Below are 6,217 nucleotides of genomic sequence, written 5' to 3' on the forward strand. Positions count from 1 at the left end.
CACTCGGGAGGCTGAGGCAGGAGGATCATTGCGAGTTTGAGACCAACCTGGGCTACAAAATGAGCTCAAAGCCAGTCTGAACTGCATAGCAAGACCCTGTCTGAAAATAAATAAATAAATAAATAAATAAATAAATAAATAAATAAATAAAATTGCTGAGAAATCTGAGGACAGTATCATCTTATTTCTTAGTAAATTATCTGCTTTTTTGACTTGGATTTTTTTTGGGGGGGGGCTTTTTGAAACAGGGTCTCACTATGTAATTCAGGCTGGCCTTAAGCTCACTTTGTAGCCTAGGCAAGTCTCAAACTGGCAACGATCCTCCTGCCTCAGCCTACCGAGTTTGACTTGGATGTTTATAGTGGGATGCTTTTTTCTCTTTATCTCAAAGACTTAAGAAGTTCTGAAGAGCTACTGAGGTCACAATGGGGCCTTCACTCATCAGAGTCTCGTCAGCTTCCTCATCTCTGGGACACAGCACCCCCGCAATTTAAAGGAGCAGAGGTTTAACTTGGCTGACGGTTTCAGAGGGTTCTGTTCATTTTCAGCTGGCTTCAATGCATAAGCGTCATGGTGGAGCAAAGCTGCTCAGCCTGTGGCTCCTGGAAGCAGAGCAGGGGAGCAGTGCCAGAGCAGGAGCGGCCAGGACCAGATACAGCCCCCAAGGTCTCGCCTCCGTGACCCCCAGACACAGGCAGAGGTGCGCTTTGCTGATCCCCTCGGCAGCTCTCAAGCCAAGCAAGGTGACGCGTCCACAGCCATCCTGAGTTTACATGGAACACGGTAAATCCTGTTCTTTTGCCAGATGTAGTCTTTTTTTGTTTGTCTGTTTCAGAAATGGCTATTTTCTCTTAGGTTTTTGACTTATTTTGCAATTGCGTTCAGTCCCTCTTCATCAAGGACTCTGCATCAGCACAACATGAAGTCTCAGCCCCCTAACATCTCTCTCCAGACCCTGCTCTCCTCGCCCAGCTCCGTGGTGCTTCGGGCATTCTCAGCCTGTCCTGCGTGTCCCTGGCTCAGGTGTCCGTCATGTCAGCTTCGTTTCCTGTGACTTCTAATATGACCTCCAGAATTTCCTGGGGTTTCCATCTTTACCTCTTCCAGTACTCTTTTCGTCTTATTTTGGGACCTCTAACTTTTTTGTTTCATAGAGTTCATATTGTACTTAATTTCCTTAAAAGTACATACAAGATTCTTGTTAAATATTTTCTTTTCTTTCTTGGAATCATTACTCTTGTGAAATGCAGCCATTGTATGTATTTTCTTCTCTACATTCCTTGGAAGAAGAGAGTGGGCCAGGCGTGGTGGAGCACGCCTATAATCCCAGCACTCAGGAGGCTGAGGCAGGAGGATCGTCATGAGTGCGAGGCCAGCCTGGGCTACAAAGTGAGCTCAAGGCCAGCCTGAACTGCATAGCGAAACCCTGTCTCAAAAAGACAAAAAAAAAAAAAAAAAAAAAAAAGGAACAAGAGAGTAATATTGTACATAGATCCCACGGTAGCTTTTTACTAAGAAATATCCACTATTTCCATTTTTAAAATTTATCTTGCCGGGCGTGGTGGAGCACACCTGTAATCCGAGCACTCGGGAGGCTGAGGCAGGAGGATTGTTGAGAGTTCGAGACCAGCCTGGGCTACAAAGTGAGCTCAAGGCCAGCCTGAACTGCATAGTGAGACCCTGTCTCAAAAAGACAATCAATCAATCAATCAATCAATCAATAAATTATCTTGAATACAAAAGTTCTTATTTCATAGGAAATTATTGGCTATAGAACCAAGCTAAATAGGACCACAAGAGAGCAACCAGACAAATCCAGAAGAGCAGCTGTTCTGTCAGAGACTCACTCTGTGGCTTTCATTCATAAGTATTCTAGGAAAGGAACTGCTACTGCATTAAGGGAATGTGCCCCTGGATTGGATACTGATTTGGCTAAGCCCACTGTGGCAGTACTTTTAGTTAGCTGAAGAAATTATAACATGCCCTGGAAATTAATCTTGTCTGTATTTTCTACTGTCCTAAAGAATGTTAAATACTGCTTGAATAATTAAAAGATATTTACTTTTTTGTATGGTGTTGAGGCTCTGTGCATGCTAGGCAAGCGCTCTACCAGAATTACATTTGCAGCCCTAAAATGGTCTTTTAAAATAGTAACAGAGATTTTAATGGGACAGATTTACTGCAAAGATACTAAAACTTAAGGTTCAGACCCCTTATTCACATGGGCCTTTGCAAAAGGCCTCTAGTAATTTTGAATCATACTTTTACTCATTTATTTATTTATAAACTTCAGGCATCTTTTTCATTGCTAAAATATAAAACATGCATTTTCGCCATATTTTAGTGGAAAGCACAGCGGCATTGAGTATACTTGTACATGTAACTGTCACTGCCATCATGTCTAGGGCCCCTTTTACCCCAGAACCTTTTTATTTTCCCAAACTGAAATTCTGTCCCATTAAACACTACTTCCTATTTGCCCTCAACCCACTCATTTCATTTTTAAGGGTCTCCAAAAATTGTGTAAGCGTTAAGCCCCATAAAACTTGGGTTCAGGCCTGGAGCCTAGAGTCACACTGCCCGGTTTCCTGGGACACCTGAGTGCCTGCCAACCTCATCCACCTCTGTTACAGACTTCCAGGAAGATAGCAGAGTAGTCATCAGCAGGGAAACAGCCTCTCTGGGACTTGGTGTCCAGACAATCGAATATAACAATGTGAGCAAGAGAAGGAAAGAAGGACCCAGGAAGGATCTGAAGCAAAAAGTGAAGCCCATGGGGAGAGTGAAGAGAGACCTCAATGTAAAAGAAGGAGGAGTCAAGTGGTGCTTTTTCCCTGAGCCCTGCCTCACTATGCGGGAGGGGCAGCTTGAACCTGTGATCTGAAAAAACCAGATGCAAAGTGACGACTGGTGACCCCAGAGGCCTGAAACGCACCAGAGGAATGGAGCAGGGGATGCAGGGAACTGCAGTGGCCAGTGAGTCATTCAGGTTCAGGCACACTCCCACCCAGGAGAGGGTGACTGGCCGGTAGCCATCTTGGTGAGGGGCCCACTGAGCTCTGAACTCAGAGCAGCTGTCGTCTGGCTGTCAGGATGAGGGGGAACTGAGTTCAAGTCAGCAGGAGGTCAAGGAGCTGAGTTCAGACTGGCAGGAGGCACATGGAGGGCTGCAGGCTGAACAAATCAGATTCCAGCTTCACAGCCAGAAACCATCTTGGACTTCAGGGGAACTAAAGGTGAAGGCTTGCTGGGATTATCTACTACCCTTTCATAAATCTATGGCTAGGGGGCTGGGGATTTAGCTCAGCAGCACAGCGCCTGCCTGGCAAATACAAGGTCATGAGTTCGATTCCTGGTACCGGAAAAAAAACAAAAAAACATAAATCTGTGGCTGGCCTACTGGGATTAATCAATAAGATTCTGTTTCTCCCCCTAACCTCTTCTACATTTTCTCCCCTAGGGGTAAAATTGCCATATTGAGGGCATACTTACTGTACACAATTTTCTGGTTCATTTTAGATTTTGTTATATAACCAGAAATATAGTTCATACAGTTAAAGGTAGCAAATTAATAGTTACCACAGTTTGTCATTTTCTAGGCTGTGTTTGATGCTATTGTTCTTGCTGATTATACTACTTTACCCAAGGTGACATAAGTGTTCTAATCGGTTGTTCCTCCTGGTATACCAAGACTGAGATTGCCCAAGGGTCATAAACAATACTATAGGCCAGTGCCAAAGAACCAGAGGCTGGGCCAAGTAGGCAGCAATTTCCCATCCCCAATAACCTGAAGAGGTAGGATCTTGCAACAGACTCAAAACCTAAAAGCCAGCTACACCTGGAAGACACCTCTGAGAAATAGTCATTTCCTAAGGGTTCTCAATACTAGCAATAAAGCTCCTCACCACAGGCAATTTACAAGCATCAACCCAGGAATTAAAGTTTAAAAAAAAAATAGAAAATGAGAAGATACTTAAACAAGATACAACTTTAGACTCCCTGCTCACTAAAGGCAAACCAAGGGGGCAATGAGATGCAACAATTTGAGAGCTACCCAGCTTGGACTCTGAAGTGGTAACAACAGTTGAAACAAAGCAGATGAATGAGGCTCTATAACAAATTAAATTAGAAATAATTTCTCAGATAACTATAGAGATGGTGACCATAGTGAAAAAAATAGTAACTCTAGAGCAGATAGAGGATCTTAGGAGCATGCTCTCCCAACACAGGAAAGAGATGGGCTCCATGAGACAGATTCAAACAGATATCCAGGAGGTTTTTTTTGTTTTTGTTTTTGTTTTTCTTCCAGTACCGGGAATCGAACTCATGACCTTGCGCTTGCCAGGCAGGCGCTGTGCCGCTGAGCTAAATCCACAGCCCTCTATCCAGGAAATTAAAAATTCCACTGAAAAAAATTCCATTGAAAATACACCCAGCAGAATGATCCAATGAGGGGACTGAATATCAGCTACAGAAGGATTGTAGGGTTTTTTTGTTTGTTTTTTTTTTTTTTTTTCAGTACCGGAGATCGAACTCATGACCTTGCGCTTGCCAGGCAGGCGCTTATGCCACTGAGCTAAATCCCCTGCCCCAGGATTGTAGTTAGAGATCATGAAAATGATCTCTATTTTCTTAAAAATAGCAAGGAACAAAAACAAAGAAATAGCAAAGAATCATGAAAAATCCACCACCAGAAGAATCAACGTGCTGGAGGTTTAGTGGAGGAAGGGAGGGCAGAGGGATAGACGTGTTGAAGCACCACTTATTCAGTTACTTAGCATCTTGGCTAGAGCCAAATTCTCACTTCCTCAAAATTAGTTTTCTAGAGTAGGTGCTAAAGCTTTCTTCCACTGAGGGTTTACTTGGTTTTTTTTTTGTTTGTTTGTTTGTTTGTTTTATGTTTTTGAGACAGAGTCTCACTATGTGTAAATTGGCCATGAACTCACTTTGTAACTCAGGCTTGCCTTGAACTCTCAGCAATCCTCTTGCCTCAGCCTCCAAAGTGCTGGGATTATAGGCACACTGAGAGTTAAAGAACAGCACTGAGCAGACTCAGCAGGGCTGTATGGAAAAGAGCAGAAGTCATCTCCTCATTGACTTTGGGATGGCCAAATATATCCAACCATGTATCTAAACCAATAGGCTTAGCCGGGCATGGTGGCACATGCCTGCAATCTCAGCACTCGGGAGGCTGAGGCAGGAGGATCATTGCAAGTTCTAGACCAGCCTGGACTACAAAGTGAGCTCAAGGCCAGCCTGAACTGCATAGCGAGACCCTGTCTCAAAAAAAAAAAAAAAAAAAAAAAAAAAAAAAAAACCACAACCAATAGGCTTTATTGTTGTGGTTAAGTTTTAACTGCAAAAACAACACATCATCTTATTAATGACTTTAGTTTTTGTACTGTGTGTTCCTTTCCAAGCCATTTTCAGGGAAACATAGCCATAGAATGTGGTCTCTGGCCCCAGCCTCAGGAAATGTTGCCACAGAGGACATTTTCCCGACACAAGAAGCAAAAGAACATGCAGAGCATGAGTTTAGACTGAGCCGCTAACTGGAGCTGTGAAGGTGGCTGAGCAGGGATGCAACTGGAAGCCAGAGAAGCGGCCAGGCAGAATCAGACAGGGAAGCCTTGGGGCCCACAGCCGCTCCCTGGCTCTATGGTGATGTGCAGGTATAAATCTCCAGGCTTGGCCCTTGCAGATAGATACTGCTTATCACACTATTTTCTAAATGCATCAGATTTGACCTTGACAGTCAAAATTCTGGAATTTGTCCAAATTAAAAAATATGACTTCTTAAAAATACACATGGATCTAGGAGAAGCCTCTCTCATCTCCATGTCCCCTCCAGACAGGGCAGAGACAAGGGCAAGAGCCATGGGCAGGCTTCACTCTGGCAAGGGCATGAAGGCTCAGGCCAACATGACTGAATCTGTAATTTCTTCTTCTTTTTTTTTTTTTTTTCCAGTACCGGGAATCAAACTCATGACCTTGCACTTGCCAGGCAGGCACTGTGCCACTGAGCTAAATCCCCAGCCCCTATAATTTCTACTTCTACATGAACAGGCCCTTTCCCTTGCAAAGTTACTCTTTTGTGTGTGTGTGTGTGTGTGTCTTTTTGAGACAGAGTCTCGCTATGCAGTTCAGGCTGGCCTTGAGCTCACTTTGTAGCCCAGGTTGGTCTCAAACTCACAAGGACCTTCCTGCCTCAGCCTCC

At 43.9% G+C, this 6,217-nt stretch overlaps 1 protein-coding gene across 2 annotated transcripts in view; it reads left to right on the forward strand.

Moving 5' to 3' along the window:
* Nucleotides 1-493: 493 nt before the first annotated feature.
* Fam71f1 (family with sequence similarity 71, member F1) overlaps nucleotides 494-6,217 on the forward strand; it is a 25,621-nt gene continuing 19,897 nt past the window's right edge. Inside the window, exon 1 of one of the 2 annotated variants that reach the window (XM_005402377.1) lies at nucleotides 494-783. The gene's annotated coding sequence lies outside the window, so the exon portion shown is untranslated. The remainder of the gene's footprint in view (nucleotides 784-6,217) is intronic. The other variant, XM_005402378.1, reaches the window with a different exon arrangement.

The sequence above is a fragment of the Chinchilla lanigera genome, unplaced genomic scaffold, assembly GCF_000276665.1.
Source record: "Chinchilla lanigera isolate Chin_1 unplaced genomic scaffold, ChiLan1.0 scaffold00078, whole genome shotgun sequence".
NCBI classification, from domain to species: Eukaryota; Metazoa; Chordata; class Mammalia; order Rodentia; family Chinchillidae; genus Chinchilla; species Chinchilla lanigera.